The following is a 20,171-nucleotide window of genomic DNA, read 5'->3' on the forward strand; positions in this document are numbered from 1 at the left end:
GGTCCAATTATCTTTTAGGGGAAACTATGACGGATGTATTGTTTGGTGTGCATGTGCGGTGACGAGGACAAGAAAATATTTCAAATATTTCAGAGGAAAGTAGGAATTAATTAAAGTTACTTGAGCCGAACCGAACTATTGGTCTTGTTTGTCGCGTCTTTGTAATTGCTTGAAAAACCTTGAAATTCTTTAAGATATTCAGAAATACAATTATTTTTTCTTATTAAAATGTATTGAAAACAATGAGGATATTCGAAGTAATGCGTTGATGTATCAGAGATTTAGAAGTTTGGGCTATTAATTCGTTCTACAAAATGTTTCACGATACATAGTTTGGAAATAAAAACGCTATATATCTTTATGTTTGAATAAAACAAAGTATCTATGTATGCGATATCATCGTCACTTTCTATTCCTTTAACCCGTAACTACTACCCACATAAATATGTTACTAACGGGTCCCTAGGACCCGTTACAAAAATAAGCAGAAAAAGTAACTAGGTATTCTGCAAAAATTTATTTCAAAATGAAAACAAATATTCAAGAATATAATATTAACCCATATCAAGCATAAAAAAATCACAAATAATTTGTACAAATTGTTTTTGCACATTGCAAACATATAGGTTTTTTGCACATGTCGCAACTATGGTTAGTTTTACTGTCTTTCTCCGATGGACATACAGAGCATCTTTTTCTTTTTGACCTGGAAACTTCAGCAGGTAGCTCAACAGGGCGTTCTCATAATTTGCGGTTAACTTTTGGGTTGGAAATTCGATGTCTAATTTGAGCCTGGCACAAAGAAATTCCAAGCGGTTTGATAAATTCAGTACGTCTGATTTGTTTCCATATGGAGAAAATTGAGAAATACCTCTACTGTTGATAGCAGATACATTCAATATCATATAGAAAATTGTCATTGGTCATCTAGTACGCCGGGATATTGAATAATAGGCGCACTTTTGGTCTAATGCGTCAACACCTCCTTTTGTACTATTATAAAATAAAATAATTTAGAAATTGAAGGGGTTATATTTTTAGGAGTGATTAATTTTTTAGGAAAGAAAGTTTTTGGCTTTCTACTACTCCATCTGATACAAAAAAAGGGATGAGAGAATCTTCCAAAGAAAGGAAGGAAGTAATCAATTTGAAACTCTATACATGAATGTGTAGATCATGCAAAGAAGTAACTTTCAGTCACAAACTGAAAGAAAGTCCTCCTGAAACAGCTACTTTCCTATAAACATTGAATTACACGAAAGAAAATAATTCTTTCGAAACAAATACTTCTATATGAACACTGAATTATACAGAAGATACTTTTCTCTACTCAGTTTGTATTTCAAACATTTGTTGTGGAATAAGAATCAGATATCATTCACATGAGTTCTACTTTGAATGACATTCATCAAATAGGTGAATGAATGTCATTACGATGTCATCGATGACATAAGCAGATCAAGCTTATTCCGTGACATTCAAAATCGTAATTCATGAATGAAGTGTGTGTATTTTCTATAATGTTATCCAATTTGGTACTGAAGAGCCTTAGGGCAAGTGTCTTAAGGCGAAACATCGATGTATACCAGTGAGGGTGACAGTGTTCTATGTGAGTACAATTTATTACCATTCATTCAAAGTAGAACTCATGTGAATGATATCTGATTCTTATTCCACAACAAATGTTTGAAATACAAACTGAGTAGAGAAAAGTATCTTCTGTATAATTCAGTGTTCATATAGAAGTATTTCTTTCGAAAGAATTGTTTTCTTTCGTGTAATTCAATGTTTATATGAAAGTAGCTGTTTCAGGAGGACTTTCTTTCAGTTTGTGACTGAAAGTTACTTCTTTGCATGATCTACACATTCATGTATAGAGTTTCAAATTGATTACTTCCTTCCTTTCTTTGGAAGATTCTCTCATCCCTTTTTTTGTATCAGATGGAGTGGTAGAAAGCCAAAAACTTTCTTTCCCGAAAAAAAAAAAGAAAAAAAAAAAAGATAATTTAGGGTTTTTTTACTTGTCTCGTCTATAGTATTACCATTGTGCATGCTGGATAACAAAACGACCGATTTATTTGGTTTAGCTACATGTGAAACCAAGGTTAACTGTGACTGAAAACCAAAAATAGATGATTGTGCGGGTCTTTCCTCGCTGGTAGGAATTCCGGAGGGATACATCTTTTTTTTTTAATAGTTCCCACGCATGTCAGATCTCGTTTCAGTAATTCATTCATTAATTCGATATAAGTATACTAGATATAAACTGTAATGTTTCTTTTAGTTTTAATGACTGGTTCCACCAATCGTAAAACAACTTGTGTAGCATGGGGTAATTCATTTTTTGTGTTCCCCCTTTTATTTTTCACTCCAGTGGCACTTGTATAGACTTCAGCGTCAACCATATAGTGTGTCTTGGAGTCAGCCATAATTTGTATTTTTATCCCATATTTTGCGGGTTCATTTGAAAGGTACATTCTAAAACCACAGCGACCTCGAAAGGGTACCAACATTTCATCTATGGTGAGATTCAGTCCAGGCATGAAATTTTCTTTAGAATGTTCTACGAATTTATCAAAAAGTTCAACAATCGGTGCTAATTTATTAGTTTTCCTTCTTTCCTCCCTCGTTTGTTCTTCATCTAAACGTAAACAGACTAATAAAAATGAGAACCGAGCTAGGGACATAGTTCAACGGAAAATATCTCTACCAGTACCATCAGTGGCCCAAAGACTCTTGAGGTCTTCATGACCTGACTAAATAGCCCTGATAAATATAACAGACAGATAACAGCTTTCAGTTCGGCTTTAGTTGTACTTCCAATGAATGATGGCGAAAAAACCTGTCTTGCGTTTTTATGTTTTTTAAATTTATCGTTATTATTTTGTACACTTGCGATCCGATTGTTGGTATGAAGTACAATAACTGTATCTAACATGTCTGAAAATATTATGCTCCATGCATCTAAGACTGAAGATGGGGGTTTTTTCTTGGCTGGTCCTTTGAGGCCGGCTAAAACAACAATAATATTTTTGGTAAGAGTCTAACCTCTCGTTGGAGGATCCTCAACCATTTAGTGCGGTCCTTGCCATAATAGGCTTGATGATCATGTTTTAGTGGATCCGTTTCGTCTTGTGGATGGAGCTCATTTTTTTCTTTTCTACAATATTTTCCTTCTCTATCTCCTAACTCACATCATCGGAATCAGTCTTGATCATCAAATTACCACTGTCTCTATCGTGATCGCATATTTCCTCAAAATCGATTTCTTTAACATCACTTGCATTTCCATAATCAAGTATCTCCTTCATCATTCTAAACATCATCTGTGTTTTCACTTACTCTGGCGCATAAATCAGGCTGAATTTGACCGACGATTATGGACATACAGGATTGCTTACTTTTGCGATTTTGTTAGACACGTCACGTGGTCTCGTGACGTAACAGTGGTGACTCTGGATTGATTCGGTACTGCACTTTTAAATTAAAATAAACAAATTTCAGGTAAATCCCTTATTATAATATTATTTTTATATAGGATTGAATACTTAATATAAATGGATTAATACTAAGTAAAAATGTTTCTTTTGTGGATAAAAGGGCGAGCTATTTTGCTCTTTTTAAAAGTAAGACGATTCATCAGTTTTTTATTATTTTCGTGAGAACTGTAACTCCCACAAACATTTTGAAGTGAATTTAGTTTTAGATAATATTATCTAAACATTTTTTTATAACTTTTTGTTCCATCTTTTATAATAAACGCTTAATAATCAAAAATATATATAAGTAATAAATTGTTTATAGTTGTAACAACTTTTTTTATTTATCTGACAGAAAATACATGATACGGTTTTACTTTTTATTAAGAAAATGAGAAATTTAGATAGAATAATTTAACTTAAACTTTGTTCCATAAATGATGAAATTGACAAATCTACAATTTAATATATTATAATACTACATTAGAGCAAAAAGGAATTACTTTATCCACTAAATATATTTGAATTATTCTTTTGCATGAATGTAGAAAAATAAATTTAAAGGACTAATGTATTACTTTATTTAATTTTCGATTTTTTTTCTATTATGAAAATTCTTTAAATTTTTTTGTGACCTATTTTCGTCAGCCTTTAAGTTATTATATTTCGTTTCTGTAATTGTTCTTAGTTTGCAAAATTGGCCTATAAATTTTAAACTTCGTGGAGCCCTTTTGATATACAATATATTTCATACGATCCTGCGATGAAAGTTCATAAAAATGTATTAATTTGTTAATTATGATTTTTTATAACTATTGCAAAATGAAATATCTAAAAATTGTTGATAATTTTTTTTTCAATTGATATTTAGCTATCTCTGTTTTCACATTAGACAATGGCAGTTATTAATATAGGATATGAATTTTTTTACGTGATTTGTTTAATACATTGTTTTTAAACAAATTGAGAAATTCAATATTTTTGGAATTTTTTTTGCTATTTTGTTGCCTAGAGATAATAATTATGATTTAAAAATTTTTTTTCTTAATTTTAATTTTTGATTGTTTAAAATCGATTTTTTTTTATATTTCGATTGTTTAAATAATTAGTTGAGAAATAATTTTGCTTTTAAAAATCATAATTTACAATTTTAAATAATTTGGCGAGACACATTATTTATTATTTAATTGTTTATAAGTTTAACAACTTGTTATGAACAAATATTGACCACAGTATTTTTTTTCTGAAGCAGAAAAAAATTATAAAAACAGATATATATATATAGATATATATATATATATATATATATATATATATATATATATATATATATATATATATATATATAAAAAAGTGCCATAAAAAAATTATATATTGAATTAAATTATATGATGGAATCGGCCGATTATTGATGAAAATCCATAACTAACGTATTCCAAAAATACTTTATTGTGTGATTTTCACTAAACAGTTTAACAAAAACACAACACGTGTTTCGCCATACAATGGTCCCCTCGGGCCAAAATTATAATAAATAAAAAAAATATGGCACTTTTTCATATAAAGCTGTTTTTATAATTTTTTTCTGCTCCAGAAAAAAAATATAACGTTGGTCAATATTTGTTTATAACAAATTGTTAAGGTAATAAACAATTAAATGATAAATAAAAAAAATTTTTTTCGCCAAACTATTTAAAAGTGTAAATTATGATTTTCAAAAGCAAAATTATTTCTTAACCAATAATTTAAACAATCGAAAAATGAAAAAACGATTTTAAACAATTAAAAATTAAAATTAAGATTTTTTTTATTCATAATTATCTCTAGACAACAAAATAGCAAAAAAAATGTTTTCAAAAATATTGAATTTCTCTATTTGTTCAAAACAATTTAATAAACAAATTACGTAAAAAATTCATATCCTATGTTAATAACTGCCATTGTTTAATGTGAAAACAGACATAGCCGAATATAGACTGAAAAAAAAATTATCAACAATTTTCAGATATTTCATTTTGCAATAGTTATAAAAAATCATAATTAACAAATTAATGCATTTTAATGAACTTTTATCACAGGATCGTATGAAGTATGTATATCAAAAGGGTTCCACGAAGTTTAAAATTTATGGGCCAATTATTTATACCTTTCATTCCATTATTTAATTTATGCCAACGGAGATTGAGAAAAAAATTGTTAGTTAACAATTGAATAACTTTTTGAAAAATGGTGATAAAACTTTTTTGCCTACGGGACTCGATTCATTCAAGTGTTAAGAAGATACCAGATTTTTTTCAAATTTTTAAAATGACATTTTATGTTATAAAAAAATTATATTTTTTGATAAACTCTCTTTAGCGGCAGCGCATGTCGTAACAGCCGCGCGGAACACTATTTTCAACGTCAAATTAAAATGATAAATAATGGAGATAGAGTTTTGGGAGTCGGGACTTTTTATCGGAAATTTCCTCCTCTTTAACGAGCTTTTTTTCAAAATTGCTTAAATATTAATATTTTTTGAGTTATTAACGATGAACTAAATACCATTTTTTTTAAATCTTATTTTGTTAATAATAATTGCAACTTTTTACTGGCACCAAAATCCTTCAAAAACATTTTTCTAGAAGTGATTCCGAATCGAATGAGCTATCGCTCATATTTTTAGGACCTTTATCTCTATTTTTCACGTTTTTGAACTTATTGATTATACTATATACAAAATGTGTTCGAAGGAGGAAGCATAAAACTCTTGAATAAATGTAAAGTATAGAATTGTTTATGCAATAATACAAGTGGAACAAAGACACTAATAAAACATATTGATCGACCACAAGTTTTTCCACTTCAACCTAATTAAAGTCTCCATAGTAGTGTTTTTGATAAAGTTTTGGCATTCCCAGCATTTTTTGATGAATTTCACCTGTATCTAAAAATAAAACGTTTGCATTTTCTCCGAAACCAATTTTTTGTTTTTCTCATCAAACTTTCACATGAAAAAATTTCCGATCGTATTTAAAAGTGATACGCCAATCATTCAATATCAAACCCAAATATTTACTAAGAAAACATTCCCGAACATCATGGATATTTTTTGTTACTCTGTTTATACTAGTGGATATAATTCTCAGAGAAACGATACCAGACGAGAAGCATCTAAGGAGTAATGAAAAACAGATACTTTCGATATATATTGAACATCAAAGAGCCAGGAAAAGTAATCAGCTGAAATCGAAATATGAATTTCTGGCGAACGAAGTGAGTTATTCAGATGAATAATTTACGTTTAGCCTTACTCAATCTCTATTTCTTTCGATCAATTGTTCGTTGCTGATACTTCGAGATATAACTTTTGCCCTTGCAGTAAACGTGCATACTACTAATGATGTAAGGCACAGTTGCAGACGAAACGTTTGGAACCTCAGGTTCCATTCGACCACGTGACTTCGTCCGTGAAAGTATATGTTCTTACGAGTATGTCCTATTTCTTTTCTTTGTCAGTTTCCCTGTATTCATGTCGTAACTCCACAAGAAATAGTTAGGTGGTATCTTTGATAAACAGAAAATTCATTCAGAGAATGGGTTGAAACAGGTTTAAAATGGGATTTTTTTAAGCAGCTGCCGTGTCCATATGACAACATATGACTTCATATTTATCTCTATCTGATACTTAACATTCCTCAAATTCTGTAAACGTCCCAAATCAAGAGGTATCAACTGGAAATGTAATTTTTCAAACGTATCCAAAAAAAAACTTCGTGAGATTTCCACTAAACAGTTTAACAAAAACGCAACACGTGTTTCGCCACACAATGGCTTCTTCGGGGGTGTATTTTCAATGTACACAAAGTATGAATTACCAAATGGAAAACGAATGTTTCACTGCGTCAAATTCCTCTTACGTCGAATTCTCACTACGTCAAAACCCATCCCGTCCAGTTGAAGTCCCAAAAGTATGACATTTGTCGAAAATGAAATCAATTCTACATGGCAAAATTTCGCCGCAACGACAAATTGAGATAAGGAAAATTCGACGTAAGGGGAATTTGTCGTAATGATACTTCGACGTGAGAGGAATATTTTGCCTAGGAGTAAGAAGTATCACTACGACGAATTCCCGCTAAGTCGAATTCTCATTATGGCAAACTCAACCCCCCTATTTACGTCTTCATAAAACGAATATGATTTCTTTGTCAATAATATCTGCACCAAATTGAGCCTACACTTCTGAGTATGAGTACCAAAACATTAAAATCGCATTATGAAACATATTCAATGAACAAACAATAACATTTCTTGTAGTTGAACTTATCGTCAGAAAAATAATTTCGAAAAATATAGAATTACTAGGGTACGTACCAAGCGGTACAGAAATAATTCAACTATTTCCAGTTTCCATGAAAAACAATTCAGAGAATCTGTTTTGTAATGAAAATATTTTTGAAAGCAGTTTTTTCATTATCGATTAATAATCTGACTATTTAAAAAAATATGGGGTTGAATAGATACTCAACAGTTCAGAATATTTACAATATTAAATGTCTCCAGGAAAAACTACAGAAAGGAAATTTTTGATTTCAAGGTAAATCAGTAAATTCTCAAGTGATCTTTCCTTCTGGGAGATTGAAAAGAAAAGGTTTTTGTGATTAGAGTTTTTCAAAGGGGCTAGTTTTGAAAACGTGAACAAAGAAAACAATCATACACATTATTTAAAATCATGGTTAGTTTCTTGTAATTGCAACATGAAATCTATAATTTTCAACAACAGATTGTTTTGTTGAAATAAATTGGGAAATCCAATGCCTAACTAAATTTACTTCCTCAAATTTTTTGAAAGAATTTTCCCGCCAATTTGCAAACAATTTTTCTAGAAAGAGATTGGCTTCCGATTCGCACATTCATTAAAATAAGTCCAACCTTTCCGGAATTGTGTACTCCATAACCGATAAAATTGAAAGGTTATAAAATGATCCTTGAAGAATTCACAAAGACAGATTATTACTTATTTGAATAATTTAGCTAGCAAAAACCTGATACTTGCAGAACGACAAAACTGAGGATTGTTTCGAATATATTTATCTTTGAAATGCAGATTACTACGAGATATTTTCAGATCTCGTATTAATCACTTCAACCTTTATATTCATCACAAAGCGCATAGTTGGCATTTCAAAGCGATTGGACCCAATTCTAAAAAGCGAAGCCATTTTCATTGACATAAACTCGAACCCCTGTTGCATTTGAAAAAAAAATGGGATGACACCCCACTAAGAGGGTTGATCTTTTTGCAATGGTTTTTAGGTCAGAACTTGTCCTCAAAAACAAACTTTTCTATTTTTGTTAAAAATGCTTTCTCTGGCAGTTATGCCTTGCAGCACGGTTTCGACGGCTCTACACACTGAATCAACTGTCCTCAGCCCCAAATTTCGAAAAACAAATATTCGACAGGTCTATCAACCGTGTGAAATCAAATCAGAGTTGAAATCAAGGTAAAATCTTGAAAAATGTTATAAGTTTAAAATAGCGAAGATGACTAATTTGCATTGCAAATGTTTTAATTTTGCGTTTGTGATTACGAAAATGAATCATATTTCCAGAAATTCTGTTCTTCTATCTCTCTCCCTCTTTTAATGAGTTGATCGATGACTTCAACTGAAATGTTTATACTAGCATCAAAACTAATTTTCGGAAATTCAGTTGTTAAGCAAATATTGGTTTATTCTTACAAACATTCTGAATACGTTGTAATTACTGATTCATGAAGATGTCACATTCTTATCAATATGATTAGACGACTTAGTCATAATGCATACTGTACAGGGGGAATATATAGGGTAGCCCGAGAGTTGTACTACATGAAAAGTATTACGTTTACAAATTAGTTTAATGAAATTGTTAATTTTCCATTTCACAATATAAAATAATGGTCGAATTACAGTAGCCCTTCAAGTTTTACTAGATTGCTACGAAGTGACAAGATTACCTACACACAACATTTAGGCCGTATGTGACCCATTGTACATCCATCCGAGGAGTTGTCCCCCTAGGTCATCGTCCATCTTGTTCTTTCTAGGAAAGTAGACAGGTCACTAGGATTATGTAGGTGTTTCCTTAGCTGACAGTGACCAGTCAGAAATCCTACTGTAAGGATTTTTCCTGGTCATCGCCAGATATTTCTTCGCCGCCAGCTTCCCAGGGTCGCTCAAGGTGATCCTGGCAAGATTACATCCTTTGATTTCATCCCATTTCTTTAAGGATTGAGCAAGGGTGTAACATTTGACTAGTTCTGCAATTGTCGAAGTCATCAGGCCGTGGGTGCCACTGGGTCCTAAAATTCTTAGTCCAGTCGCTTCCTTGGCTAAAGAGTCGGCAATGCGATTACCTTTGCTCCTGTCGTGCCCTTTAACCCACCTCAGGATAATGTTATTATCTACCGAGGCTTTGACTAAATCTTGGTGGCACTCTAGTACTAGCCCTGAAGTAACACGCTGTCTGTTCAAGGCTAAAAGTGCTTGTCTGCTATCAATGCAGATTGTTATGTTTTTGCCAGAAATTCTTTTCTTGGTTATTTCTTTTTTGGCGATTGAGATACCAGCCAGTTCTGTTTGGACCACGCTGGTATTTCTTCCCATTCCCCACTTAATCCTTAGGCTTAGTGATCTGTAGTACACTCCACATCTTGAGCCTTCTTTGGTGTTTGAGCCGTCTGTATAAATCCGTATTGCATTTGTAGCATCTGACTCTGTGTTCTGCTTAATTTGTATTTTGTAGGGTTTATCAAACACAAACCTGGGTTCAATTGCATCACTGGTTGCCTGCAGCAGAGGTTGCGCAGTAAGCGCTTCCCGCCATAGGCCCAGCCTCAATTGACCCATTTCTACTTCGGTCCCCATGCAATGGCTCTATACGTTAACATAGGTCTTATTATTGCAGTGTAGATGCAGGTGACCACACGGGGTGAAAAACCCCATGCGCGTCCCACTGTCCTCCGACATTGCTCATAAAGCCACGTAAGCTCTTTTTGCACTACTCTGTAGATGAGAGTTCCATGTTAGCTTCCTGTCGAGGATAGTACCAAGGTATTTTACCTCTTCAGAGAAGTTTGGTTTGCTTTTGAAGATTTTGGGAGGTTTTAAGCCCGTTAAACTTCTTTTCCAGGTGAAAACGACCATCTCAGTCTTCTTGGGATTGATCGACAGTGAGTGTTCCTTACACCATGATTCTATTAATTTGAGCCCATCCTGCGCTCTATCGCACAGTGTGTTCACAAATTTGCCGGTCTGCAAGATAACTATGTCATCTGCGTATGCAATTGTGTAGAATCCATTTTTATTAAGGTGATTAATTAGGGTATCCAGAACTATGTTCCAGAGAAGGGGTGATAAGACCCCTCCCTGTGGACATCCCCTCATGACCAGTCCTTTCACTGTGATGTCTTCTACATTAATACTTATTGCTCTGCTAGAGAGCATCTGGAGTATCCATTCTCCTACTACCAGGGGTACATTCCTGGAGTGTAGTTGCTGGGTAATTGTTGGAAAGGTTGTTTTATCAAACGCTCCCTCGATATCTATGAATATACCCAGGGTGGATTCTTCGTTGTCCAATGATCTCTCGATTCTGCCAACCACATGCTGAAGGGCCGAATCAGTAGACCTTCCCGGGGTATATGCATGCTGATTTGGATGAAGTGGGTTGTTAACAAATACTTCATTTCTTATATACCGCTCACATAGCCTCTCCATGGTTTTTAAGAAAAAGGATGTGAGACTAATTTGTCGGAATGCTTTCGGTAGGGTGTAGTCCATCCTACCTGGTTTGGGTATAAATACTACTCTTACTTTTCTCCACTTACTGGGAATATACCTCAGAGCTAGAGAGGCTCTGAATATTCCAACCAGGTGCGGCGTAAGAGTGTCCAGTCCCCACTGAAGTAGGGCCTGTCTTATACCGTCAGGTCCTGGTGACTTGAAGGGGGAAAAACCCGATATAGCCCATCTCATTTTGTCCTCATCAATTACTGTACTAGCATATTGCCTGTCATATTGTGAGGGTGTTATTGGTACATCCATCCAGTTCGCCGTTCCAGGAAAGACAGAACCTGGAAAGTGAGTTTCCATAAGAATCTCAGCACTCTCCTGGAGGTTGGCGGCTAATAGGGCTTGTCTACTATAAGTGCAGATTGTAATGTTTTTGCCAGAAATTCCTTTTCTGGTTATTACTTTTGTGGCGATTGAGATACCAGCCAGTTCCAGGTCTGTTATTTTTTGCTTTTGCGCAACCAAAAGACACGTGTACAAATTTCACAGGTGTCGACCTATTAGTTTGTGGGATACATTTTGAGTACAGCAACTTGATTGTTTGAAAAAAAATCGATGACAAGGAATTTTGCGTATTGATAAAGCATTGCTTTTGGTCGAAAAATAAATGTTGAAGGCTTGGCTTGATAAACATTATTCGGACTTTGCACCAGGAAAATCAACCGTTAGAAGTGGTTTGCTAAGTTTAAACAAAGTGAATTGAGCACCAAGAACGATGAAGGTAGTACGCTCCAGAGAGGCTGTTACAGACGAAAACATCAAAAAAGTCCACAAAATTGAATTGAAGGGGTTATATTTTTAGGAGTGACCAATTTTTGGGAAAGAAAGTTTTTGGCTTTCTACTACTTTCTTTGGAAGATTCCCACATTTTTTTATCAAGATGGAGTAGTAGAAGAAGGCAAAAAATTTCTTTCCCAAAAATTATTCACTCCTAAAAATATAACCCCTTCAATTCAAATAATATTCCTCTTGGCTGGGATTTAATCAAATAGGTGAATGAATGTCAATACGATGTCATCGATGCCATAAGTAGATCAAACTTATTCCGTGACAATAAAAATCGTAATTCTAGAATGAATTGTGTGTATTTTCTATAATGTTATCCAATTTGGTACTGAAGAGCCGTTAAGGCAAGTGTCTTATGGCGAAACATCGATGTCTACCAGTGAGGATGACAGTGTTCCATGTGAGTACAATTTATTACCATTCATTTAAAGTAGAACTCCTGTGAATATCTGAATTTGATTCCATAGCGAATGTTTGGAATACAAACTGAGTACAGAAAAGTATCTTCTGTATAATTCAGTGTCCATGTAAAAGTATTCGTTTCGAAATATTTTTTTTCTTTCGTGTTATTCAATGTTTATATGAAAGTAGCTGTTTCAGGAGGGCTTTCTTCCAGTCTGTGTCTGAAAGTTGCTTCTTTGCATGATCTACACATCCATGTATAGAGTCAATTATTTTCAATATGATTACTTTCTTCCTTTGGAAGATTCCCACATTTTTTTGTATCAAGATGGAGTGGTAAAAAGCCAAAAACTTTCTTTCACAAAATTATTTTGGATCAACAGCGACTATAACATAACGTTACTGAAGAGTTATAAATACCAAACCGAGGAAAACCGGCCCCATTGGCACCGTCTCACAAATCAATGAAAACGATGGCAAAACTGCATGAATTGGGGGCTTCAAATTGCTTCCGCATCCACCGTATTCTCCAGATCTAACCCCCAGCGACTTTTTTCTGTTCTCAGACCTCAAGAGAATGCTCGTTGGAAATGAATCTATCGCCGATCACGAGGTAATCGTCTCTCGAAGACTACTCCCCACTAACTCACAACTGGAATATATCATCAGGGTTCTTTATTGTGATAAAAACTAATATTGAAATAAGAATGCGATACCATTTCACTGAAACGAGGTATTCTATCAATCAGAATGACTACCCCTCCCACTTATCAACCCCCTCCTGAGGCTTTACCAACTATGAAGAATGTGTCATTTGGTTTTTTTTCACCACTGAAATATATTTCAAAAGCAAAATTTGATACTATTTCATATACAGGGTGTAACATAATTACGTTACAATATTCATGCGCAAATTCACAAATAAATTTTGGAAAATGCTGAAGGGTAATTAATCCAGTCATTTAAGCTTAAATTAGGTAAGAATCTCGGAATTCGAGATACCCAGCTGTAAGTCTGTAAATACTTGTATATTGACACCCTAAAAGTTGTCTCAAAACCTACATATGGTAGGGTGGAAGCAACTATTAAATTTGAAGGTCAAAGGTCACAAATATCGCTTTTTTTTGGAAATATCTCATTTCCTATGGGTTTTTTGCTATTTGTATTTATTATCAATATTGTAGAATACAAAATTCTCTACAAATTTTGTTTAAAAAAAATTTTTATACGGTGAACCGTTTTCGAGATAGAGGGCGGAGAGCGCGCGGTCACAGCATCACTTCAGGTCAACCGGTGCCTCTGGTCGATAACGCGCCATATATAGTTGATGAACTATCGATAAATCAATGATTATGAATGTTTGTCAATTTTTATTAACTATTATATTATATTTTATCATTTTCTTCATGCATTAAATCTATATCTATTCAATTATACTGACAACCGTTTACTAAAATTAAAAAATAATTATTTACAAAGGCATTACAGTTCTAAAATAATTGTTGTATTTGACGGATATTCAGACTACAGTAAGAACGTAAAAGCTATGGAGCAGCAGAGAAGACCTACTGCACTTTCAAAAACGCATGAAGTTTGTTTCGATGAAACAATGGTTGTACCAGTTACTCAAGAAAAATTCTTATCGAATCGAAATAACAAAGATAAGTTCATTAATATGTTAATTGAAAAATTACAAGCTGCAAATATTACTACTAAACAAGCCAGAGATGATGCGGATGTTCTTATTGTTGAAACTGCAATTGAAGAATCAAAGTCTGAAAAAACTGCAGTTATAATAGGACAAGATATTGATTTACTTGTCATTTTAATTGGGCGTACACTGTCTTAAGAACAAGAAATTTTCTTTAAAAAGTTGGGAAAGGTAATGTAAAAACGGAGATATACTCGACTAAAAGTTTTGATAATTATCCTCATTCTAAAAAACATATTTTATTTCTGCACGCATTAAGTGGCTGTGACACAACTTCTGCGCTTTTTAAAAAGGGAAAAAAAATCATTTTTAAAAGTTTTTGAGAAACTGACAAATTTGGATGAACTAGCTGCAGCATTTGAGGAAGAAAATTGTTCGGTCCAGAGATTATTAGAGAGTGGAACTCAAACCTTATTGGCAGTCTATTATGTTCCGAAATCTGTGAAAAGTCTCGATCATCTTCGTTATATGCATTACGTCAAGTCTACAAAACTTAATAAACCTGTGCAGCTTTCAAATATTCCACCAATAAGTGCAGCTGCTCATCAACATTTCAACCGTGTATATTATCAAGTTCAAACTTGGTTAGGACATGATTTGGAACCCCAAGTATGGGGTTGGGCAATGCGAAACGATTTTCTGGTGCCTATCATGACAATTTTACCACCTGCTCCAGAAGATTTGCTAAATACAATTTTCTGCAACTGCAAAAGTGGTTGTGGTTCGCGATGCGGATGCAGGAAAGCGGGCTTGCAATGCTCTTTAGCTTGTGGCCAATGTAATGGGCAAGCTTGTCTCAATGCTCTACCATATCAGAGCGACATTAACGAAGATGGAACCATTGACCCCGAAATCATGGAAGAACTTGAGACAAATGTCGTTGAAGACGATAATGAAGACCAGTTTGAAATTTACCAGCAGCCAGAAGACGACGATGAAGAGGAAGAAGATGATTAAAATTATAAATTGTAGTTTTTGTACCCTTTATTCCATTTCTTTACTTTCAATAAAAATAAATGTATTCAATGATATTTTTTAATAAAAAGATTAATTCATAATTTATTTTTTTTCATCATGTGAGAAGTTATAAATATTAGTTAGGTTAAAATTCAAATATAATTCCTATATTTTCATTAACAATTCTACAATTATATGGGCAGGTAAGTGTTTTTAAATAAATTAATACTGAATAAAAAGTGGATAAGTTAGGAAAAAAATGATAAAATATAATATAATAGTTAATAAAAATTGACAAATATTTATAATCATTGATTTATCGATAGTTCATCAACTATATATGGCGCGTTTTCGACCGGAGGCACCGGTTGACCTGAAGTGATGCTGTGACCGCGTGCTCTCCGCCCTCTATCTCGAAAACGGTTCACCGTATAAAAAATTTTTTTAAACAAAATTTGTAGAGAATTTTGTATTCTACAATATTGATAATAAATACAAATAGCAAAAAACCCATAGGAAATGAGATACTTCCAAAAAAAAGCGCAAAAAACCGATTTTTGTGACCTTTGACCTTGAAATTTAATAGTTGCTTACACCCTACCATATGTAGGTTTTGAGACAACTTTTAGGGTGTCAATATACAATTATTTACAGACTTACAGCTGGGTATCTCGAATTCCGAGGTGAACTTACTATAATGACTGGACTAAATCGATTTCTGGAAAACACAAACTCAAATCGATACTTTTTGATAAATTTTCATTTTCAACTGAAAGAAAACATTTCCAAATTATAGTTGGATAGGACAGGTTACGTTTTACGATACCTTATAATGATATGAAAAAAGTATCAAATCCAATATAATATATTTCATGGCTCAACTTTACTTGTATTCCAACGTCATTAATGAATTCAAACTTCTGTTATGATAACCATATACGTAATGGTAATGTTATCACATCACTCTGAATTCTTTTACACTGATTAATACTTTGCTGATACATACGTGACCGTTGATGTTTTGATTACTGTCATTGGAATTCCATTTCGAATCACAAACAAAACAGTTGATTCGTTTGGTAAAGTGACAGTGATATATCATCAATTTTGCGGATACAAATCGACTAGAAGATGTTAGATCACACCAAAATAAGATATTGGCGATTGTATCGAATTGTGAAACGAGTCACTTATGATTTGTGGATTGGTTTCGACTTCATTTTCAAACGAAAATTCTGATCGTAGAAAAAATACTTCACGAATATTAGTATGCAGTCACAAATACGATTTCTTAAAACTATAGGTGAATTTAACAGCCTACGAAGTATTTGTTTATTGAACAAACGTCATTTCTACCTCTCAGTTCGGATTCAGAGAAGGAAACAGAAGATGCGATCTGTCATCTAAAAGTAATATTTATAATGCATTGAACAAAAAAACCTGCCTTGTGTATCTTTGTCAACCTTTCAAAAGCATTTGATACAATAATTCATGAAGAATGAAGAATGAAGATAAGAGGAAATATTCATAGAATCTTAAAAAACTATTTATCAGATTGCGAACAAAAAGTTGACATAGGTGGTACTCTCAGTGATCCTATGACTGTTACATATGGCGTATCTCAAGGAACAGTACTGGGCCCTCTTCTATTTATAATCCATATGAAGCGTTTCACACCTTGATACCAAGGGAAAAATAAGTTATGCAGATGACACTGTAATATTATATGAATCTGATACTTGGGTGAATTCAAAAACAGATTCTGAAACAGATTTCAGTAAAATAGATAAGTGATTTAGGTATACTCTGAGTTCAGTTGAAACAAAGTTCTTATCATTCACTTCTTATTCCAATCACCCAAGATAGGTTCCTTACGATTCGGAAATAACTCAGAAATTCTAGAAGAAAAATCCATCAAATACTTAGGCATTGTGGTAGACATCTTGGATGGGATCTTCAAATCAAAAATATAGTAGGAAAACTGAGAGGTCTTTATTTAAATTCAAATACTTGAAAGAATGCTTAGATGTAAATCATTTGAAAGTATTATACTAAGCTCTGGTAAAGTCACATATACACACATCGGTAAAGTCTAGGGATATTTTTAAAAATGGCAATAATTTTTTTTTAGATCGCTTTAGGGAAAAAAAAGTTGACGGATGATTATTAAACGAATGTAACTTACAAAAAAATTTATTAAATGGTCAAAAATTCTGAGTGCGCATATAAGCAAAACTAAAAAAAAATATGGCTCTCCTTTGGCACCCCGAAAAAAAATAATACAAAAAAAATTGGAATCAGTACAAAGTATGGCCTCCACGCTGGTTTATTACGGCCCTACATCTATCGTGCATCGACAAAATGAGATTGTCGATGTCTTGAGGTACATTTGCCCATTCAGCGATTAAAAGCTCTCTCAATTGAAACGTTGTGTGAATATTCCCCATATGCGGAGTAATTCTTCGTTGAAGCATGTCCCACACATGCTCGATGGGATTCAGGTCCGGTGATTGTGCTGGCCATGGCAATACATCAACTCCTTCGTTGGTGAGCCAGTCAGTCACTAGACGCGCGACATGTGGACGAGCATTATCGTGCATTAGGTGGAAGTTTTCCCCAACAGCACCAGCAAACGGACGGACGATAGGTAGAAGAATGGTGTCGAGGTACTGTCGAGCTGTGAGGGAGCGATTTGGAAAAACGAAATCGGTTCTGCCGCCGATCATGATTCCGCCCCATAGCATTACTGTACCACCTCTGTATGTGTGGACTTCCTGGATGTGTCTCAAACGTTCATTATTTCCAGGTCGTCTCCACAGTCTTACTCGACGAGAATCTGGATGAAATCCAAATCTGGATTCGTCTGTAAACAAAACTGTGGCCCAATCATTTGCATCCCAGTTTTGATGTTCCACTCTAATCTTCTACCGCGATTGCCTCTCGACAAAGGTGGACATCTAAGTGGCCTTCTGTTGTGGAGATCTGCTTCATGCAGTCGATTTCTGACAGTATCACGACCAATGGTTACCTGGTGCGTCTGCTGCAACACGTTAACCAACTCAGGTGCTGTGATTGTCGGTTGTCTTCTTGCGGTTAAGACCAAAAATCGGTCTTGAACTGCAGTTGTAGCGCGTCCTCGCCCTGGATGTTGTTCGGCTGGACTGCCAGTTTCACGGAAACGCCGCCACAATCGACTGATAACACTTTGGGAGACCCCCAAACGAAGAGCTACATCATTTTGTCGCATGCCACCTTGAAGAAGCCCTATAGCTCTATTCATCTCAGCCAATGGTAAGTGATGATGTTCCATGTTAAAGCAAAATATTTTCAGTTTGATTGCTGAGCAAGAACTGCATAGAATAAACAAACTCGACACTTTCAGATTATTCATTTTAGCCGAAAACCTACAGTTTGCAAAAAACTTGATAAAAGATTAGTTACCGTTTTTGCAGGCTTTGTTCAACCCATAGAAATCTACAGGGTGGTCGAGTGTACCAATTTAATCGAAATTAAACGACGTCATGCATTTATTTTTATGATATTTAGTATGTTATAAAATAGACTTTTCCGATGTGTGTATTTTAAGGCTGGGGAGATATTAACGACAATCACTTGGAAATGCTCAATGTTATTCAGAAATGGATTCTGAAAATTATCATTGGAAGAAGAGCCACATATTACAGTGAAAAATTATTTAAAGAAGCCAATGTATTTGACGTATTGCATCAACTTATTAGTTAATCTGAAAAACAATAAAATACAACCAATATAACCAGAGTTTATAAAAAAAATAGTTCTATTATGTACAAAAAATGTGCATTTTCGAAAAGTAACTTTTTTTTGTGAAAAAATTTCTTGTTTCTATGACAACATTTCCAAAGCACTATTATACGTAGTGTGTAAAAACTCATTTTTTCAAATGAGATATCAATAGTTATTAATGGAAAACTATTTTTTTAAATGAGACAGACACCCTGTATGTTCCTGCATATTTCAATAGAGCCTAAAATAACTTTTCCAAAAATGTAGCAAAACTTGATGTTTTGCTAGTCATCTTTGAAATCTGTTCAAAATTTGTTTTTCCGTTAACCAGCTGTCACACCCCTACGAACAACCCTCAGAAGTCGAAACTTGTGCGAGCTAAGAATTAACGAGGTTTTACGTTTTAACGTGTGATTCTTAACACGGGTTCAACGATAGCAAGTGAAAATCGATCGTTCAGACTGGGGCTTGAACCCCGACCAACACGACAGTCAATTCAAGTGAGTGAACAAAGCACCCACGTCGAACCGCCTGGCTACCGACCGAAATACAGAGCTTTTAGGTTTTTTCATATAAACTTTGAAATGCACACTTTGATCAAGTATGCTTTGGACGACGCGGCGATAAAACAGAAAGAAAATGTTCAGTAGTTAGTAGCTATCAAATGTTGAGAAAGCTTTTCACAGCAGTAATTAAAACACATAGTTTCAATAAAACTGATAACACCTTATACTATATTTACTACTGATAAATGAAACTTCAACAATAATAAAAATGATAACAAACATATATTTCTTCAGAGAGGTGTTCAAAATGTCTACCAGCTTTTCTTACACACAGCCGACACGTTTTCTGAACGTTTTATGCCGAACTAATTAGTTAATAGGAGTGAGAGAAGAAGAAATATATTTCATTGTTTGTTCTTTATAATTTTAAACGTGTGTTAGAAATCACACGTTAAAAGGTAAGACCTTGTTAATCCTTAGCTCGCACAAGTTTCGACTTCTGAGGGTTGTCGTTCGTAAGGGTGCGACAGCTGGTTAACGAAAAAACATATTTTAAACAGATTCAAACAGACTGACGCCTATGAGAAAACAACTACTCCCCTGGCTAATACCACGTATTGCATTATATCCGACAGGTGTCAGTGTAGGAATCTTCACAGAAAATTTCTGTCTTCAAGCATAGCCCACTGACTAATAAGAAAGTTTTTCTTCCTTATTCAAAGGAATCGGGATATGCAGTTGGTTAGTAACC

At 34.0% G+C, this 20,171-nt stretch overlaps 1 protein-coding gene across 1 annotated transcript in view; it reads right to left on the reverse strand.

The window, feature by feature from the left end:
* Positions 1-20,171, reverse strand: part of LOC111514586 (uncharacterized) — a 255,565-nt gene that overhangs the window by 187,762 nt on the left and 47,632 nt on the right. The gene's annotated exons all lie outside the window — the stretch shown is intronic.

Source organism: Leptinotarsa decemlineata, unplaced genomic scaffold (assembly GCF_025532065.1).
Source record: "Leptinotarsa decemlineata unplaced genomic scaffold, Ldec_3_MD MMD2_tig00026294_RagTag_RagTag, whole genome shotgun sequence".
NCBI classification, from domain to species: Eukaryota; Metazoa; Arthropoda; class Insecta; order Coleoptera; family Chrysomelidae; genus Leptinotarsa; species Leptinotarsa decemlineata.